Source organism: Manacus vitellinus, unplaced genomic scaffold (genome assembly GCF_001715985.3).
Source record: "Manacus vitellinus isolate BGI_N305 unplaced genomic scaffold, ASM171598v3 scaffold_2_pilon, whole genome shotgun sequence".
Taxonomy (NCBI): Eukaryota; Metazoa; Chordata; class Aves; order Passeriformes; family Pipridae; genus Manacus; species Manacus vitellinus.
The window spans coordinates 555,727-577,722 of record NW_021940208.1 but is presented as its reverse complement, the minus strand read 5'-3'; the positions used below and the strand labels follow the sequence as shown (position 1 = coordinate 577,722).

General features: G+C 40.4%; 1 protein-coding gene and 1 long non-coding RNA gene across 2 annotated transcripts in view; one reads left to right on the top strand and one right to left on the bottom strand.

The window, feature by feature from the left end:
- The window catches only part of TENM4 (teneurin transmembrane protein 4), a 349,236-nt gene that overhangs the window by 57,944 nt on the left and 269,296 nt on the right, over positions 1 to 21,996 (top strand). The gene's annotated exons all lie outside the window — the stretch shown is intronic.
- Positions 1 to 21,996, bottom strand: part of LOC108639449 — a 38,594-nt gene that overhangs the window by 12,068 nt on the left and 4,530 nt on the right. The window lies entirely within an intron of this gene.

The window sequence follows — 21,996 nt, the reverse complement described above, 5'->3', positions numbered from 1 at the left end:
CCAAAAAGATGATGTCCTCGTGTCTGACCTTCTGAAAACCTTCTCTTCCTTACATGGAGAGACCCTTTCCTTTCTAGCATGAGCTCTCTGTCATCATTTACTCCAGGCGTTTCTCTGGCCACGCCCCCAGTCAAGGTCCCAGGCACCATTCTCCTCATGAACTACTCTCCTGCACTGTGTCCTGTCACCTTTGCTCTTGGTGATGCTGCCAGCCCCAGCCTACCAGGCCAGCAGCGATTTCTCCTCTTCCTCTGGAGAGGAGCTTTAGCAGAGATCTTTCTTCTGACAGCAGCAATGCTGCTTATGAGTTCCCTTCAGTAGAAAAGATCCTAAGTGACAGGATAAAAGCTCCTGATTTGGAACTGACCTATTTCAGTAATGCAGGGAAATTCCCTGTCCCACAGAGGGCATCTCTGCTGCAGCCAGCAGAGACCAGTGAACCAGAAATTCTTTACTATGAGGGTGATGATGCACTGGCACAGGTTGCCCAGAGAAGCTCTGGATGCCCCATCCCTGGAAGTGTTCAAGACCAGGTTGGATGGGGCTTTGAGCAACTTGGTGTAGTGGAAGGTGTCCCTTTAAAGTCCCTTACAACCCAAACCATTTTGTAATTCTATGATGCAGAAACAGGATCCAGGGAGAGCTCTGCCATGGTTTGGCAAAGCCTCTTTTGTTTTGTTGCCAAAACAGTACAGCTTCCCCTTCAGGCTGGTCATGTGAGCTGTCAGCAACCACGAGTAAGAGGTTTCTTACATGTTCACTGCTCATTCTGGTCACCAAGGGTATTTGACAAGGATAGGTCCCAATCCTTTGGAGTGCTGTTTTCCTCTCCCAGTCCATCATTATTCAGGTTTGGAGATTAACTGTCAGTAAGCTGTTGTGGGAGTTTGTTTTCCTTTGAGTCAGGCATCACTAATCAGACCTAGCACTTCCTCCCAGGCTTTATTAAACAGAAATCTCTAATCCAGAAAACATTTCCAATATGAAGACTAATTAAGTGTCATAATGTCAGCCGGGGTAAATAAAGCACAAAGGGAAAGAAATAAGCTCTGGGAGTGGAACGTGCTTTATTGAACACCCATCTGCTACTCCAACCCATGGCTGTCACTCAAGAAGACATCATCCAGTAAATCTGATCAAAAAAATCCCCACTGAACTGATAAAACAGAGCAACTCTTCAGATGGCTTAGCTATTGCTTGAAAACCAGCTTGCAAGCCTGTGGACTGACACTAGTGCTGGAAGGCAGTGAGGATTTGAAGCTCTCAGATACAGTATCCTCTGGACTTCAGAAGAATCAAGATCAGATCCTGAGAGCTCTCTCCCACTCTCTTGTTTTCCCTTGCTAAGGAAAAGAAGTCTCTTCAGGTATATTTCTTCACTTTTTAAAAGAGCTACAAAAAATTCAGGCAAAGTGAGTGATTTCCATGCCAGGTATGGTTATATCATTTCAGTCACTGCAGAGCAGGAGTTTTAAAACTCTGCCAATACAGATGTTGACTTGCAGTCAAATATCCTGTTTATTACATTTCATTTTCTTTTGGCTACCTGTTTGGTATTAAAAAGAAAAGAAAAAAATCCAAACAACTTTCCGGAAGTAAATAGCTTGAGAAATGGTATTTAGTCATTCTTAGTTAAAGAAACTACACATATTTGAATCTTCAATCTGGCTTTTTCTGCTTTTCCTCATCTTAAAAATATCTTATGTGGTACTATAAATAATGAGCAGAAGGGAAAGTGATGCTTCATGCAGGAGGGGAAAAGCAGCACTGGTTGTCCTCAATCATGTTCAAACACAAATCTGGAGAATGAATGAATGTTCCTCCATGCATTTCCAGGCTTGAACAGGACAGACTGAGTCCGCGAGGATTGGGTTTCAGACCTTGGTGTCAGTATGCATTACTGTGGGCTTTGAAAGATGCTCTTAAAATGTTTTTAAATAACCAAACGGAGCAACCCTTTCCAGTGTGATAATCTGTGCTGTTACTGCCGCAACTCTGGCAGCAGGGAAAGAAGGAAGAGAGCAGAGCTCTCTTCCTGCTGTGCCCCAGAAATCCATTGCCACAGTAAGCAACTAACATCAGGTTTGATCTTTCACAGTATTAAAAAGGTAGATGACAGTGTAACATCTACCCGTGGTTTGGATGTGCAGTGCCTGCACTTTTTGCATCCAAACAAGAGGGACAACTGCTTTCAAAGTCAGTGGCCAAAACAAATGGCATTAAGGTATTGTGCAGGATTTCTCTGTGCATGGATGATGCAGTGCAAAGGGTCCCTGACACAGCTCAGTAGCTAAGGAATTAGGTCAGGTTTTGTTTAAGCAACACAGGAAGAAGGATTCATTTTTTTCCTGTAATGAACATGAAGTGTTAGGCATGTGGCACTAGATTCTGCTGCTGTTGTGCAAAAGACACAGCCCTCAGGAAAAAAAATCACAAAGATGTAGCACGAGGTATGATTTAAACTTTAATAAACTCTTCAGAAATCTCCATTTTTGCCTGACTGCCTTTCAGTGATTGCATTTAAACTAATGTTCTAGGGTCCTTTTATGTAAAAAAGCCTTATTCCTAGGATGGCTTTTGCAAAATTCATGGCTGGTACTATTCCATGACCTTATGACATGACAGTAACATTTATTTGTATCAGTTTGGCACCACGCAAGTAGGTCGCATGATTATGATGAAGTTAAAATGAATTTTGCCTTTCTTTAAATGGTAATGGAACAGTTACCAACTGATTAAGGAAAACATTAGTAAGTACCATTTTAATTGATTTGAATGCATGTGTGTTTTGTATTGCTTTAGTTTGAGGGCATTTTTAAACAAATAGCACTGTCATTGTGAGCCTTAATTAGATAATAAATTAATAGATAAATGGATTAGAAAGTTCAGTATGGCTTTCACAATTGCTGCTAGTGGCATAAAAATGAGGTGCTTGGTATTAGCAATGCTAATAAATGGCCTAAGAAATACACTTGGAAAGAATGATGATGTGGCAGCAGAGTGGCATGCGAGGACCATGGTCTTTCCTTTGCCCACACCTATTTTGGAAAACAAACGTGCTCCTGTGCTTTCTTAGGAAAGATAACAGTGGTGCAGATCTGGAAGGGTAAACATGTCAGTTCCCTCAGTGCGCCTCAAAGCCTGAAGATTTAATGTGGGATTCATGAAAAATTCACTAAGCACACAGGACGTATTCTCAGGGTTAGGCTGCATGGGGATCAGCTCAGATATCTGACGAGGAAAAAGGCTCAGTATGTGCAGAATACATTCAGTTATGGGAAAATCTCTTAATAGGGAGGGAAGTCTGCATCGGTTGGGCTGGATATGGAGTGCACAAGAATCGTTAGGATCTTTCTGAAAAAGAGCAATTTGGTGAATGTTGTGCTGCTTATTCAATCCCATGAAGCAGTAAATCAAGCCATATGGGTCTTGGTGCTGTTCAAAGATGTAATGACAGTAACTCAGACACAGAGTGCTGCAGGTTGGAAAGTGATGCAAATAATCACTGGCATGAGTTCAACCTGAGTGTCAAATACCTGAAATTAAAAAGTTGGAAGAGCACTTTGGTATGGGTTGAATGTTATGCAGCTTGCCTGAAGACACAAGGTAACTTGGATTTGTTATTTTGGGGTTAATTGCCCCTCAGATATAACTACCTACTTCAGGAGTGGCATTAGCCTGCAACACAGGGTCACCATATTTAGAGCAAGTTCGCAGAAAGGGTTTGAAGCCTGAATTATGTTAAGCTTGACTTTTTATGCAGATATTTTCAAGGTGAAATGAACTTCTTCAGCAATCAGACTGGTCTTTGGTAGAAATTAAGTGTGGTGACAGAAACATTATTTTGTTATACATTTCAGGAGCATTTGGGCAGATGCTTGCTTTTATGGTAGTATTTAAGGGTTTGGTGTAGAGTATTCTGTTGCTTTTGCTAATGAGAATAACAGTTCCATCTCACTAAAGGCCAGCTTGATAAAAAGTGAACAGTGTTCTACCCCCTCAGCTACATCACCAAATAGTCTTCTTATCAGTCTACCTAGAGTATAAAACTACATTAAAAAAATACTGCAGTTACTGTACAGCATATTGCATGGTCTATAGACCTTATCACTTGAGTAATTTAAAGTCTATCAGAGTAAATTACATGATAATTTATGAGGATAGTGTCACAGCTGATCTTAGGTAGGAAGAGGTAAACAAGATGCAAATGATCTTTTCACCTCCAGTTTTCAATGCTGGAGACATTTGTCATCTGTTAGGTTCTTTAGCAAGTTTCTAATTAGTATCTTTTTCAAGTCTCTTTCCCGCTCAAAGGGCTCCCATCCAAAGAAATTCTGAAGAGGTTTAGAGATAGTAAACACATTACACGGGGACGTTGCATAAGCCCATGTAACCTCTGTTCTTTGCCAGACATGCATGTCTGTTGTAAATTTTAAAGCTGTGCAGCCATGTACGGTAGTGCTGAGGCCAACCAATTAAACCACAGTAAAAGAGTCCATGACTAAACTGCCTCTGATTGGCTTGGTGCACAGGCAAACAAGCCCAGGTCTTATTGCCAAGACTACATCACTGTATTTATTGACATGTTTATCCTGAGACTCTTAGAACAAGGAGGAGAGTTCTCAGCCTTAGGACCCACTAGCAAAGCCAGTCTGTTTGGGAAGTGAGGTTTAAAATAGGCTAAGAAGGAAAGAGAGCAGAGTTAGCAGGAGGAATGCAGCTGCTATAACACAATCAGGATCTGGAAAAAACATGGAAATCCCAGAATCATAGAATGGATTGGGTTGGAAGGGAATTTTAAAGCTCATCTAGTCCAAACTCCCTTGCAATGAGCAGTAAATCTTCAGTTTTATCAGGATGCTCAGAGCACCATCTGACCTGATGTTGAACATTTCCAGGAATGGGGCATCCACCACCTCTCTAGGCAACCTGTGCCAGTGTTTCACCACCCTCATTGTAAAAATTTTCCATGTTCTGGTTTTGGATTTTATTTAATTTCTTTCTGCTTCAAGTAGCTAGGACGGCCATTCCTCTAGGATGACTCTCCAGCATTGTACTTATGTTCCTATCTTGTGCCTTCACTTCTGAGAGTGTTGAACTGCTACCAAGCAAGGAGGCTGTGGCTTGCCTTCTTCAGGCTGCCTGCAAACTTTTAAATAGAGCAATTGAGTTGGAAGAAAGTAGATTTGTCAAAAAGGAGAAAAGCTGAGGAAAACTTTGATCAAAGGGTGGTCTCCAGAATCAAAATGACAGCAAGCTCCATGGGCTTTCTGAAAGGCTACAGTAACAACACTGGAGGTCTTGTGAATAAACTGCTAGCACTGTTTCACATATAGCAATGGCTCTTGTGACTTCTGTTGGCATTTATCTCTAGTTGTGCAAGTATGTTGCCTTGACATGCCATAAAGACTGTTGAGATAGGCATTGTTCTCCTGCTGTATTTCAGGCCTAAGTTCTCCTGCAGGCTGTGTAAGTCAGCATGTATATAGCCACACATTGAGCTTATGAGTGCCACACATGGTCACAAGCTGAAATTTCTCAGAAATTGTCTTCACATACTCTGCACTTTCTTCCTCCTCTCTGTCCCTGATTCCATAAGGATGACTTCGAGCAATTTCCAGTTCTTGTAAAATCTCACCTTTTTTCCTACATACCTCGCTATTTCTACCACCAAAATTCATCTCCTGGGGGAATGCACTCTGCATTCAGCTGGTGAAACATTTACTTTTGTTTAGCAGATTTTTGTTTGGTGTGAATCTCTGCATTATACGTACCCGTTTCAAACACTATGGAAAGAAAATGTTTCACTTCTGGAAAGGAATATTTGTTTGGCCTTGCAGATAGTTTAATGCATGCTGGTGTTCAAAATCTAATAAAAAGAAAAAAATAAAAGAGGGAAGGGAAGGGGAAACAAATGAACAAACAAACAAAAAAACAAACAAAAAAACCCTTATTGTTATTTAAATCCCTGTTCATGCTTTGCAGTTTAATATTCTTTCTACAAGAGATTGACTCAGGACCCCAAATCAACCTGATTGTACAATACACATATTAAAATATACATTTGGGTCAGAGAAGTCTGTGTTCGGTTTGAAACACAGGACAGAGCACTGAAGCAGAATAATCACTGTTCACCCTGTAGGTCTTTTCCATTCCTAATGCCTCCGACTCTGTGAACCATCAACTAAGTATTCATGTTTGGGCCGTTCATACAGTTGTTGCTCTTTCAAACCTTCCCTCTTTGCTGCAGGGATCAACAACATTGTCCAACTCACTGATCTTAAAACACGTTTTGTGCTTCAGGACTTGGCTTACACTTAAGTTCACATATTCCCCACTGTGCCAATAGAGCAGTGTCCCTGGCACTGCCATTTCTCTAGATGAACCCAGTCCTTCAATGGACCACCAGTATGTGTTCTGATAGGTTTCCCTGAAGATTAAAACATCATGTTCTGTGACATAATTGAATTGGAAAACCCTGAGTGTTGAGAATAATTGGTTTGAGATATTTAAATTGATCCTCTCATATTTGGAGACTTGATCTAAACTTTGGATGCATTAGGTGTATGTATTCACCTCCCTGTGAACTGTTTGGTTTAATTGCTTCATTATGACAAAAAAGAAAACACCATCAAAAAAGTCTATAAGAGAAACATCAGAAGTGACTGTTCCCTTCAAGCAAGTGGGAAACTTTTTTCACTCCATATTTATAATCAAAAAGCCAAACAATTGTTTAAGAAAGCAATTGTTAAACTTGTGCCTAAACTTGTGCCTAAACCTGGACAAGCGCTTACCTTCCCAGCCCTTTTTATCCATCTCTGTTACATTGTTTACTGGGAATCTGCACTCACTGAACCACAACTATTTAAATATTTTCCTGCAAACATCCCATTCCCTCACTTAACCCTAATAGCAGACCTCACCTATTCTGCAAATAAACACAGATCTCAGTTCTCTAAGGGAACCTTTACACCTAATGTAATCATTTACCATGTGGACATTTGGCTCAGGTTGGAATACACTGGGTTTCATAAAAGAAGCTGGATGGGCTTTCTCTGTGCACCAAATGCAGGTCTGGGGACTGGTACTCAGACACCATCTTAGTCTTCTGGGTCCCATGGAGAGGTGATAATTTCTGGTCATCCTCCCTAGGCACAGGCTTTCAGATGGGGATAAGGACAAGGTTCAAAGTTCTACTAGGCTGTTACATCTCCCATCATGCTGCGTTCCCATACAATTGTCTCAGCCACCTAACCAAACCTCCTGGGAACCACAGGGATGCAGTATAGGCACACAGCTCCCTCCACCTCCCCCCGTCCCCGAAGAGTCCTGGGAATTTGGGTGTCCTGCTGTGCATATCTCACATTGCGTTCTTCCAGAAGGGTTAGAGGCTGTATTATTTTGATAAATGAGGCAAGGCAGGGTGATGGTATGGGCTTTTTCGAGTTGAGATGTGGCTAGAAAGGGGAAAGATAAACTTGTAGCTCTTACGGATTAACTTCTGGTTTCTAAGAATAACATAGATAAGGCAGTCTCAATTAGATGGAGCTTAAAATCACATATAACGAATCTGAGACAGAAGAGATTGTTATATCTGAAAGAGAAGTCGCCACTGTTCTTTAGATAAGCTCCCAGATTTTCAGATGAGAAAAAATAAATACTGCAGAAATAGGGTTTTCCCTACTTAACCTTCCCAGTCAAACCCAAATTGCCTACAATGAAAAAAAGAGGGCAGTCCAAACACAGAGATAGTTTCACCACAAATCATTCTACATATTCTCATATGTGCATTTCTTTAAAAAACTAAGTTAACAAGTTACCCTTCTCCACACATTTGGGACAGCTTCAGAGTGGTATTTTGTTTCCTCTCTTTTTTAACAAAACTAAAGGTTCAACCAAAAATTTGCAAGTAAGACAATAACACAAACAGGCAGAGATGTCTCACCCCAAACAGCCTGCACAAAAATCATGTCTGTTTTTTATCTGTCATGGAAGTAGTTTATTTTTATAAATGCTAGAATTCGCCCACAGAAACAAAGCAGGGCAGCATTTCATCATGACTCTGTTTCCTCAGAGGTATTTCCTACAAGGTGTTGGATTCACTTTCCATATGATAAACAGCCAACGCTGTGTAATTACCAGTGAGCAGGTACCAGTTCTGAAGGTCATGCTGACAGCCAGCATGTCCCTCACACAGCTGCTTCTGTTTAACGTCCCTAATAAAGAGTGGGAGACATTTGATTTTGATCAAGGTTTTAAGAAACACCGTATCTACAGAGGCCGGACATTTTCTTTCTCACTTCATCAGGAAACTTTTCAAGATGGAAATGCAGGACTGAGCAGTTTATCACAGAGATGACCTAATTTTGGTAAGCCTTGGAGAGGTCACAGGCTTCCCACTGCCATTACAGGAAAGTCTTTTATCCTCAAATACAGCAGAAGTGAGTTAGTATACATCTTCTGGGCTATATTTTGAGTCAGCTGTAGATTTTTTTATTCTTTTCATAGTTCTTGCTGCAAGTTTAAGACAAAAGTGTACATGTTTGTGGAGAGATAGCTCATTTCTTTCCCCCTTTTTTTTTAACTTAAACTGCTTCTTTATAAAGGTCACTCAAGTCCAGAGTAAAAGAGGATTAATTACTAACAGCCATAATTTAGAGACAAATTACCCTCTTGATATTTTGGCTGTCCAGGATACACCATGTAAAAGCCATCTATCTGAGAGAATGACACAGGTGATTGTAACCTACAGTTGTGTTGAGCATTGGTCTGCTTCATCTCCCCTGAAGAATGATGTGGAGTTTAATATATTAATAAGAAAGGGTATAAAAATAATGCTATACTTCTATGCAACTTTTCTCATCCAAAGAAGCCAGGTTGTTTTTCTCTAAATCAGGCTGGTCAAAGAGGTATTCTGCAGGCATGCACATTGATTTCAGTGGAGTTGTTCACAGAATAAATGTACCTCTTCATGAACACAGCCAACAGAATCTGGGATACTGTGGTTTCCAACCACCTCTTCCCTAGGTCTCATTAAATAACCCCTTATACTCTTAGTAATTTGATTAAAATCAATAAGAATGGTCCATGTGGAAAATGACCTTTGGTAATCAGCTCTGTCAATGTGTGATACACATTTTGCACATGGCAAGCAGAGCTCAGACGCTCACACTTGTGAGTGCTGGATTTCAAACTAAGGATTGCAGACATCCACCTCCCTCCCAAGTCCTTATCCAGCAAAGTATGTAGGCACATGTTGAAGGACTAAGCCTGTACTTCTTGAGAGACTTGAGAAGCCTAAGCTTATATGCATCATGTCAGAGTACCTCTGGGTTTTCTGATGGCTCTAGTCTGCGCTGGCAAGTCCAGTCCAATCCTAGAGAGCCAAGGACTGCTTTTTAAGCTCAGAGACACACTGTGGGAAGGTGTGAAGCATCCCATTCATATTCTCACAGCTTTTTTCATTTCCAGAGCTGACCTGTCTGAAGCCAGCTGTGTGTTTCCACCTCCTTCTGAGAGTCTCACAGACAATTTCTAAACCTACTCCATCAATCTTACATTGTAACTACACATTTCTGTCATGTGGCTTACAAATACATATGGATTTCCTACAGTAGATTTTTCTACCTACAAGTCTTTTCATAAAGACCATATGTTTTTTTAACACCATTATCAGATAATCTCTCTCTTCAGAGATCAATCTTAAATGCACTCATTCCACTTTATTATCAAGCTACTGCTTGATTTCTGGTATGCTCAGACTCTGACACAACCTTAGATGCTCACTGTACTATTACTCTACTCTCCTGAGACTCCACCTGCCCTGGGCCACTCAAAAAGCATGAGGACCTGTTGGAGTGGGTCCAGAGGAGGCCAGGAAGATGCTCAGAGGACTGGACCACTTCTGCTGTGGAGACAGGCTGAGAGATTTGGGATTGTTCAGACTGGAGAAGAGAAGGTTCTGGGGAGGCCTTAGGGCACCATCCAGTACCTGAAGGTACTGAAGAGAGCTGGAGAGGAACTTTTGACAAGGGCATGGAGTGACAGGACAAGGGGTAATGGCTTCAAACTGACAGAGGACAGGTTTAGATAAGATATTAGGATGAAATTCCTCACTGTGAGGGTGGTGAGGCACTGGCACAGGTTGTCCAGAGAAGTTGTGGATGCCTGGAAGTGCTCAAGGCCAGGTTGGGTGGGACTCTGAGCAACCTGGTTTAGTGGAAGGTCCCCTGCCCATGGCAGGAGAGTTGGAATTAGATGATCTTTAAGGTCCCTTCCAACCCAAACAAGTCTATAATTCCATGATTCTATTGCCAAGTTGCAGTCTTAAAAAAAAAAAATAGCTGAGAGAGTTCATATGAGTTTATTATAAAAAGGGAAAATAATGGGAAAAAGTTGTCAGAAAGGAAGAATTTGGGTACACAATGCACCTGGCTAGACATTAATCAATGTGGTGTCTTCTTTAACACTTTCCCTGCTTTCATTTGGGAATAACACACAATTCTGCTTGCCATTTCAAGACAGTTAATTAGCATCCATAGACTTATAAATAGGATTTTACTGAGTAGCCGATAAGCTGGTACTATTAGTGTTCATTTCACTCTGGTTCTAGTCCCATTTGAGATGAAGGCAGGTTTTATTAAAACAGACCTTTCACAAAACACACCAATTCATTGCAGATTTCTATTAAACACCAAGGTGTGAGGGGTAGATTGGTTTAATTTACTTTCTTTTCAATCTCAATGCCTCTTTTGCTAATAATACTAAAGTTTCTTAAGCAAATGGGATGATCAAGTGGATAGAGCCCTGTGGTAGGAATCAAGGGAAGTGTTGTGCCCTTATTTGATTCACTGAAGATTTTGGCCTGGTAGCTTTACTGTTCATCTGTTTTTCTCCTCTTAAGAAGCAAACTTGCTTCTGTCAATCAGTTTGTCAGATAAATTGTTCAGCCGGACAAATCTGGAAATTGAGTTTGGATTTTGAGTTTCTTCTAGTGATTCCTAAGGCCTTGGTGAACAGGTGGCAGCAGAAGATGCTGTTATTCAGAAACTGTTCTAATCAGTTCTAGAGATTTGCATAATGCAACAGGAATTTGCAAAAAACTCAGGCTCAAGGGCATGTGCTTATCACTTACCAGGGATCTGAAGGGAGAAATTCCTGCCTACACAGCAATGTGCAATTTGCTAGCTGTATCATTGCTGTATGGATTTTAGCACCGGCCATAGTGAAAGAGACTGCTGAATTAATGAACAAATGAGATCGGGAAAATGTAATGGTTTGAAAAGCACTGCTCCAAAAACTATAATGCCAGTTCCATCAGTCCACGGTCTAACACCCACCTTGTAACCAGTGAGAAGGATAAAATAGGAAATGTAAAGGAGGTATTCATTAATTCATCTCTTGGCTGGCTCCACGGCATCACAGCAACAGCAAGTAAGAAAGAAGAATGGAATACATCACAAAACCTTTCCTGTTCCTCCAACTGACCTTTGCGCACAACAAAAGCAGACCTTGAATTCTGTTTATTTTACAAAAATCAGCAAGAATTTTCACAATGACCAAGCAAGTTTGAAATTATTTTAAATATACCTGTTTCTTGAGGAACCACAAAAGTTAATGACTTCAAGAGTTGTTTTCACAGTTAGGGAAAATCCGTGTTTGTTTGAGCTTTAAACTAGCATTTGCGTACAATCAGACACAACTGCTTTCTCTACATAAAATGTTAGCCCTTCCATTTTCCACCTAGCATTAACAAAAACAGCAGATATGCCTGTTGCTGTGGAGATTTTGAGCAGCAGTCCAATCTCTGTTCTTCTACCTGACCTAGCTCACAAGTTACAGCAGCTGAAGTTTTTTCCCTATGACACATTTTCTGAACATATGTATGTTTTATTGAGTAAACCAGATGGAAAATCATTTGCACAGCTATGCTTTCCCATTGTGGGTCCAATGGCCAAGTTCATCACCATTATTTCACCAGCTCCTTTTCTCTATATCTTATTTTGCAGTCTCATACAAAACTGTCCCATCTATTTGTCTCTTCCCCATATCCTGTAGGATTTCCTAGCATCTCCTGGCTGTCTTCCCCACTCTGTTCACAGGAGATTTAACTTCTAGTCTGCTCTTCGTGTTTTCAGGCTTCAGTTCCCCATTTGTTCCAAGTAGTCCAAATGGCCTTTGCTCCTGTTGCCTATGTTTATTTGCTCACATGGATGGTATCAGTGATATGATACAGCAAAGCTCAAAAATTAAATTTATGTTAAAAGTATATATTTGTCATAAATGGATACATTCAGATTCCTGACCTTCTCTTCTTATCTGTGCTGCTTGAGACTGTGTTAGATTTTCTTATATTTTAAATAATAGGTTTATTCCATGTAATTCACATCAGGTTTTCACATCTTTTTATTATTGGATGTGAATGTTCCCCACCAAAACTAGGATGATGTAGAGAAATCCGTTTGGTGCTTTACTACCAGAAGAGCTTTAAATGATTATAAGTGTCACCAATACAGTTATAAAACCTATGTTGTAGTAGAAAGCTGTTTCTCAAAATGAGCCAGCAAACATCTGTATGTCATTTGAGACCTTGAAATATCAGCCTAGTGGCATCTTTTTGTAGGTGTGATAATCTGACAAGTTAGTCAAGAAAACACAGGCACAGGTAGTATCTTTTATTAGAAGTGATATACTTGGAAAAAGTAGACAAGCTTTCTTCAAATATGAAACAGAAAGAGCAGACTTCCCAGCTAAGTGCAAGTTTAAAGAAATTGCTGAGACTTTATAACAGAGCTTGTATGAGTGTATATATTTTTGCAGGGTAAATGGCACAGAATAATGGCTATCAAATCCTTTTCTCCCTGTTTGTGTGTGTGCGTGTGTGTGTGTGTGAGTGAAAGAACCTCTAATGTTCACACCAGAATGACTACTTTGATTATGAAGTAGCTTTATTGCTCCCTGATTCCAGAGACTCTTTCATTGACTGGAAGACCAGAATACTCAAATAGCACCAGGTGCTGGTTAAGCCACCTTCAGGGACACGCATAATGAAATCACAAGCATCTAACAAAAAGGAAATGTCATGCCTTTTCACATTTATCCTTGCATCAGCTTCAGCATATAAGAAATTGTAAAGGGGAAAGAAAAGAAAGAAAGAAAAACCATAAGGCAGCACAGTTATTGTGGACCAGCAGACAGATCCAACCAGAACTGCTTTTGAAATAGCCTTAGATAAGGAATGCCTTCAGGAACCTTCAGACACAGCACCTGTCAGCAGCACCTTTACCTATCCATGGCTAGAATTCAAATGTAAATGAGTTTCACTGTAGCTTCTGTACACACTGAGCCTATGACAGGAAGCAATGAGCTTTTGTTTTTCTTAAAGCATCTCCAAATGTATGTTGTTTTCCCATGGGCGTGTGGTGGGTTAGTTTAGGCCCAAAGGCACAGGGATTGACAGTAGCTTTTTTCAGGCAAGAACACTAAAAATACAACTCATTCTTTCTGTACAAAGTCTGTGTGCTGATGACTTCTGATAGTTTAAAATATATTTGAAAATAACTCATGTTTATTATTATGTCAGTTAACAATTTCAAGCATTGCCTCTTAGATATAACTTTGTTTGATTATATAAAGAAACATATCAAAATCCACTTACTGTCTTCACCACAAGATCTGGGTTCTCTGCACCTATGAAAAAATCAAGCTCCAACATAACCCAAAAAACCTGATGTGCTCTCTGTCAGGGCCAAAACACTTGATGATTTCAGCATTTCATTTTAAGGAAGGAAAGATAAATTTTGGTTCTTTACTCTGAGGACTAAGGTCTGCAAATTGTGGCTTTTATGCATACTCAATCACATGTAACTTAGGAGTCTAAGAAACCTGAAGAAATTTGGGACATTTGGTCCCAAATACTTTGAGAGAAATCCAGTCTATACGGAAAAGCCATCCAAATTCTGGTTTTTGTACATTGTGTGTGGAGGTGGAAGTGGAAGGACACAGATGGCCTTGAAGATAAGTAGAGTCAATCTATCATAGGGAATCCCTTCCCACCCTGATGGCATAAGAAGCTTGGGTGTCTCACATCTGTGTTGCTACATGAATCCCTTTAAGTCCTCCAGTGGAAATAATAGGAAGTGTTTGAATGCCAGTCTTTGAGGTCATCTTCTGATGATGGGTGTGTGATTATAACACTGATGTGTTCTGAAATAATTTAGGAGTTGGAGCCTTTCCTCAAGAAGTGGGAAACCTTGATTCCAGGCTCCACTCAATTTGGGTGGTATTAGCTACTTTTAAGCCTTTTGAGGATTTAAGGGGGCTCTTTATCTCATCAAGGTTGGGCAACAGAGGTGCTTCTCTCTGTATATATAGATAACTCTTTTTAATGTTAAAAAATCAGGGAACCAGCAGGTTAAGTAGCAAGACACTTAAGCACAGAAACCTATGCAACTGGACAGCTCCTAGAAGTGATCAAGTTTGCTGACCTTTTGAGACTTCTGAAATCTCCCCAGAATCACTTGCATTGATTTTGCTTTCTCCTTTGATTTTTAACACTTTATGAACTGAAGGCAACTTATCATATATAAAATAAAAAGGTCATACATTTTGAACAGCTTTTTCCACTTACAGATTTTTCAAGGGTTTATTTTTCATGCTTGTTTTTTTTGGGGGGGGGTTATTTTCCAGGAGAAAAAAGAGCCTCTTTTCTGTGCATGTAAGTGCTGCTCAATCAAAATTTAAAAGAGTATGAGGAAAACATAGCTCATATGAGCGTGCGTGCAGATACACAAAAGGTAAAAATTAGGACAAAACTGAAGCCAGAGTTGCTCATTAAAGTGTGGTGGAACTGCTGTAATGTCTGCAGAAGTGCTTCAAGGACTGTATAGTCAGAGCTTCTCCACTTGTAGGCATTTGGCCGACACATATGTGTACTGATGAAAGGCAGCTGGGTCTGCATGGTGCTTGCAGATCAGGGTCTTTAGTTCAAAAAGAATCATAAGAAAGAAAATAGCTGTATAAACTACTGAGTAGTGTACAGAAGGTCAAGCCTGTCAAAGAGGTGAGGCAGGTAATCATCAAATTTAGAGATAAAAGAGACCACTACGTTCCTGAGTCTGCTCACTAGCCTACTCAAGAGTGTTCAGTGCAGTATAACAGAAGCACATCTAAGAGTGGGCGTAGTTGGACCTCCAGAACCCTGGAACAGGCTGCCCAGACTAATTGATCAGGAATTTAAAATTAAACTTGTTATAGAAGGGACTTCTATGCTACAGTGAATAACTACCTTAGAGATGGACAAGATAACCAGTAAGGGCTCTTTGTCACCCAAAACATTTGGATTCTCTTCTCCCATTAGCATTTTACCATGATTAAAACTATTACATCTAAAAAAGAAAAGCAGGGGATATTTCATCACTAGCATGCAAAGCTACCTGTTACGTGTTAGTTCTGGGGCAAACACCTGAGAAAAATAATTACCAATGAGTTGGAATACACGTAGCACATACTGTTTCAACAGTCAGGAAAAAATAAGGTCTATTAGCCATCTTGCTTCCTTGCATAGCTTTGGTTACTATGCAGTATTAGAAAGAGTTTCCCCTTATACCATTGGGTGTAATTAACTGTTTTATGAGAGCACTGTGTTGCTGGAATCAGCTAGTGGTGGGGAAGGGATAGTAAGTCAGGTGGACCAGCAGTGTGTTCTATTCTGGCAAAACCTGTATCACACTTTCACATGGGTTAAGGTGCCATATTTCCAATCACTGAATTATTTTCTTATATGGCTCTCATCTTTTTAAAAGAGCTTTTTTTCTTGAAGATAACCAATTCCTTTAACCATCACTCAAAAAAACCAGACAAAGGCTGGGAGAAATGAGAGACAGAGAGACTGTTCAGTGAATGACACCAGGTATACTTCTTCCCTGTATTTAGCTCTGCTGCTTATAGCCCACCCTTCTCTGAACTACTGGGATTTTTAAACATTTTCTCATAAACAATTCTCATGTGCCTGCAATGTGTCTTGAATTATCATTACCCTCCCTCTATCCAGAAAATCTCTCTTATTTGGGATCAATCTCTCTATAGTGACTTGAAAAAAATTCATATTTTTTCACTGAGCAGGGAACTGAACAAAAGTCAAAGTAAAAATTTTTTACTTGCAAGGTAGAAGTCAGTAAAGCAATGATTAAGGTACTAAGATTGCAGCTTTAAAGATATTAATCAAGGCTTTGGAGAAAAAAAGTTTTGCTATGGCACTGCAAGTTGTTCTGTTGCCTGCTGAGAAACATAGAGTAATTTTGGAGGAAAAAAGATGATTCCCATTTTTTTTTGAGACTGAAAGTGTCATTCAATAACCTGAAAAATTGTCTCTATCCATTTCTTTCTTCTTGTGCATGGCTGTTGGTCTTTACTTTCTAATGTTGTTCTAAGCCTGAAACAAATGTAAAGCAGATCACAATTTTTGGTCCAACACCAACTTTTCTGGCTCAGTATTGTCATATTCCTGCATTGCCTTCTTGGGCAATTCCATGAAATGGCAATTTTTCCCAGGAGGGAAGAGCATCACCTACACCTACTGTATTTTGGCTCTTTGTCTCACCAAGAATTCAGGAAGGTTTCTGGGAAAACAAAGCTGAAGTGCAGGTTTATAAGGAGAAAGTTTGGATTAGAGCAATGAGGGATGCACATCTTCTTTGCATCTTTTTCAGTAAGTGTGTGCTCTCTACTCTGACCTCCCTGGAAATGCAACACTTGTCTTGACTGCAGATTGTAGCAAAGGGACACTCTCAGCCTCTCACTGCCTACAGAACATTGAGCACAGCTCTCCTCCGCAATAATTACAGCTACTCGAGCACAAACTTCCCTACTCTTACATCTTGCATTGCAAGAACACCTAATGACCAAACACAAGATCAAAGTCCTGCAGTTTTGCCTGCTTTACATGCACACAAGGCGAAGTAGTCCATGCCTTGAAAAGTCTGCAGAATAAATAGACAAAACTGACTGAAAATACTGGGAGATGCAGGATGGGTCTTGTTTTTAATGAGCTGTGCCAGTCATAGTGTATGTGCAAGATTCAAATGCACATGGGGCAGGAGGTGGATGACAAATGAGAATCCAGTGCATAAGGATCAGATCAGACAGGTCTGAAGAGTTCTTACCCAGGCTACACAGTGGGCCTCTCTCAGAGTAAGCCAGAAAGGAATTAGATCCAGCTGTAGGTGTGCTGCAGGCTGGCACAGGGCAGCACAGTGCTGTGCGGCCCCTCTAGCGCAGCACCGGGCTCTGCTGCTTGTGTCTAGAGCACGTGAACTGAGTCTCAGTAGCATTTTGGTGCAGCCATTCTGCTTCTGCTTCCACAGGAGCCTTGCGCTTTCTACTGTCTTCAAGTCCAGAGCCTCAGGGCTAGCTCACAGACAGGGAGATGGAAAATAACCTTTCTTCTTAATCAGATCCCTTTAGAAGCTGATCTATGAAGTGGTTTTTAGTACTAAAATTGCCTTGATCTCTTTTCTCAGCTGAAGAAAGAAAATGATCTTCTGAACTGTGACTCTTAGATGTTGCACAGAGGCTGTTTGCTTTGTTTGAAATCATGCATTGGAAAAAAAGGTCCTCCCAAAATTAAGGGAGTTTGACTAGGATATAAAAATAACAGTTACTGGCAAACAACTCCCATACAATTTTAAGTATGCAAGCATCCAACCCTCATGGGGATAAAGGCTGAGATCAGGAGGAAACTGCCCTAGTAAGTGTAAGAGGCTGAACAAGTTCATTAATTTTATGCAGCATAGAAATCCAGAGTCAACAGTAATTTTAACAATAATAAAAGCAGATGCAATCTTTGTATCAAGGCAACATTCTTTTCACTCCAAATTTCCTCACAAGAGCACTTATGGATAGGCAGGTAGAGTTCTTACTGCAGTATATCTTTCCTACCCTTTTGTCATACTCCAGAGATCTGCAGTCATATGTTTTCCTTGGAATGTACTTACTCAGGCAGACTATGTTTCTCTCCAGGAGAAGCATAAAATAATATTTCTTCAGAGTTCTTCTGTGAATCCTTTATCTTCAGCTGCCTGTGTGTTCAGTCTCCACTTCCATTGCTACACAGTACCTTTGTCTATGAGCTTGGAAGGGAAGTGCTAAGTCTGCACATATGATGGGGCAATTACGGATTAGCTATTACAGAGCAAACCAAAATATCCACTGAAAAAAACATCTCAGTGAGATTACCTTACCTTCAGGCAAGTTCTAGACATTAAACCCAAGGTTCATGCCACTTTCACTTATGCACAAGTAAAGATCACCCAAGGCTCCCTGTATAGTCAGTGAAGACAAATGAGACACTCCAACTCAAACTGGAGACAGAATAAGTCTCCTCTGGAAGATAAGGCTGTATTTTCCCTGACTGCAGGCAGACCCTACTGTGACTATGCTGAACAGTGACATATTACCCCTCTGTTTCCCCAAACAATTCCCGTATTTCTATTAACAGCTGCAACCTTCATTCCTTATCTAGTTAACAGGTGGAAAAACACACTTTATTCCTTAATAGCATAGTTACTTGTCAGGTACTGTTTTACATACAAGGTGTGCTAGAACCCATCACCAGTGGCCAGGACAGCCACAGAGTGTGTTGCTGATCATGAGGTAAACTTGTTGGTTTGTGGTGCTTTGGCTGTAGGATGAATTAGTTTTGCTCCCTGGTAGGTGGGCTCTAACGTCATGCAATTTTGGTTGGTTTCTAGCACTCTATGCTTTTGTCTCCTCTGGCATTACTTAAAAGTTAATTTTAGAAAATCATTGCCAACCACCATAAGAGGTATTTGTGTAAATTTTATTTGCTGGAGGAGGTGAAAAAACCTTGCAGTGGCCCATGTTTAATAATTCTTCCCTGCTGGGGTAACAGGAGCATGACAAGGTTCTTTGCCTTGAACAAGCCTATCAGGAAAAGTTTTGCAAGGCTGTTGTAAACCTTTTGGTTAACATTAAGCTTAGAGAAAGCAATTTCTGTAAAGCCTACAGTTTGGTGTTCAAATACAGGGAAACGGACCTTTTAGGAGATTTGCATGTAATCATTTGCAGATAACCCCATACTTTATGTTGGGTGTTTTGGATCAGATAGAGCATTAGAGTCAGACTGAGAGAGGCCACTTCATGGGCAGCTCATCAGACTGCCCACTAATTACATTATTCTTTTACAAGTTGGATTTGAGTAAAGCTGCAGAAGCTTTTGTAATGCTGATCCACAATTAGGGGCTTGCATTCTTCTTAAAACTTTAGATGATGTGAATTACTTGCATAAATATTTCACAAGGCATGATATAAATATTCTGTGGTGATTAGGATTGTTTATACTGTCTCTATCAGGAGAAAGTCTTTCTTTCTTGATCCTTATTTCTTTGATTTTGAAAGAGATACAAGAAATCTCCCACATACTTGGAAATTACATTACCTGTTTGTGCTTTTAAATAACAGCACGATTTCAGCCTTGGAGATGGATGTTGTAGAAAATCGTGTAGCTAATTTACACAATCTGTTTCTACTGTTGTGCCTACAAATGAGCAAGCTGAGTATCCGGCTCGGGCAATTGCCCGTGTAATTTTCTGAAAATCTGCCGTATTATTTTCTTCTGTTGGCAAAAAATTATAAGTGCGGCTGTGCTGCTCCAGAGCACCCCAAGCCCCTGAGGAACTGCATTTCAGAAGGGAACAATTTCCTCACTGCTCCTCTCCATCTTGCTCAATGGATAATTGTTTTCTGCTGTTTTGGGTCAGGTTAGTAACCTCAGGAGCTGGGGGAAAGGAGATCTGAGGTCTGCGCTGTTTCTTGTCCCTTTCTACCTTCTGCTTCATTTGGGAATAATTGGATAAGGCCCAAATGCTCAGTCCATGATCTGTGCTGGGACAGAGGCAGATAACAGGCATTCAGCCAATGTGCTTTTATATATCCCAGCATCGCATCATTCCTTACAGAGCTACTGCCGTTCTAGATGTTTTCCACCCAAAGCAGGGCCTGCTCAAGGGCTGCCCTTGACAGAATGTTCACGAGTCTCTGCAAACAGTGACTTTGTGAACTGCCTTGATAGGAAATGCACTATCCTAGTAAATGGAGAAAGAAAAACATTGCCTAACTTCACAGCATAGGGGAGGAAAAAAACACATTGTGGAAGAGTAGCATAAATCACTCACAAGGCAGGTGAAGTCCATGTAACATGTGTTCTTCATAGTCCACTTCAGCCCAGGTGAATTTATTCAGTCCTTCTTAACCTCACATGGCCCTTTTTTCCCCAATATGCCAGTTTTCATACAGGGCATATGATTATTTCTCATTTTCAAAGCACAACTACTCATTTCTTAATTTTGGTGACGTGGCAGCTGCCCAGGTTTTTCCTGTTAAGATGATATTCATTTGTCCCCTTTGTTTCATTCATTTTTCCCTCTGGCTTTATAACTATAAATCAAAACCACAAAATTAAATTAAATAAAATAAACATAAGTGCAGGTGGAAATTCAAGACATATAAATAACTAAGAGTAGTTTTCTAAGACTGCTTTTTTAATCAATTCTAAACACAAGATATATATTCCCTGTTGAACTAAGAATGTTGTGACCACCTATTGTTAAAGAGCAGTAATAAATCTGTGCAACAATTCCTTACTCCTATGATTCACTGACACGTTTTTCCAGATAACTAGTTCAGCTTGCTTTTTTTCCAGGGGTGTGTATTTTGCTGTCCACTGGAAAGGCTTGATATGCTGCCATGAGCAAGGCATGGATGCTCTTTGTCCCTTAGGAAAATTCTTTCTTTCTCCACCTCTGAGGGAGTGGATGCTAAACCAGTGTTCTAGCATATGACAACCAGGGCTCATCTTCATTTACATTCCCCTTCACCTTGAAAAGAAAAATGGCAGATATTCTCCCACTCCCCTCCTCAATCCAGCAGGATCTCTGATGCCCTGAAATACTAGTGGAGCAAATTACTGCCTTTTATATTCTGCAGGGAACCGAACACTGCTGTGCAGGCAGGGCACTGCCCTTTCCACCTCATCCCGTGTGTCAGCAATCCACAGATGTCCTGGTGCCCACTGTGCTTGCCACTTTGCAAATACAGCTCTCACACAAGATCTCAGCTCTACAGGACCGCTTCATGTTTGTGGGGTTTTAAGCAGTCAGATATGGTATGAGATGAAACTGCCTGAGTTTTAGACTAATTTATTAATTTATTTCTTTTATCAGACAGAGGTACTTAAGCATTGTTTAGGCAGGTCATGGTTTTCTCCAGCACAAGGCTTGCTACAGTTTTAATATTGATCAATAAGATTTTGTTTCGATGTCAATAAAAATCACTCAAAACTCCTGTGCAAAGTGAGGGGAAGACATAAAAAAAACTTCATTTGTTTACACTCTCTTTCCTTTGACAGGATAATACACCCAGCCAGCACACTACAGAATACATTCTGCTATCATTTACACAGCCTTCACGTGAACCCACAGCGCACAGCCATGTTTTAAAGGCCAGAGCTATATTGAGATGTCTTTTGTTTGTAATGGTGCTTACCAACATTGGTGCCACAGTATCATCCTAGAAACTTTCCTATTTTGAGGTAGTACAAAGGCTAGGCATTGTCAGTGATATGACAATGCAAAAGTTCTTATGCAAGAACTACTGCAGTTGTTGAACTGAGGAAATCACAATGACAGTACTTCTGCCCACACCCGTCGTTCCTTTCTGGTGGGAATTTTGCTAATTTAAAATACTTTGAATGTCACAAACAGCCTTTTAGACTATTTCAGTGGCTAGAGATACAGTGTGCAAGAAATGACAGAATTTTGAGTCAAATTGTTACACATCTCTGTGCTTCAGTTTCCTTATCTGTCAAAAGTGTAAGTCTGCTTCCTAGAAAATCTAATTCATAGAATCATAGAATGATTTGGGTTGGAAGGGACTTTAAAGATCATCTAGTTTCAATGCCCCACAGGGTGACCTTCCACT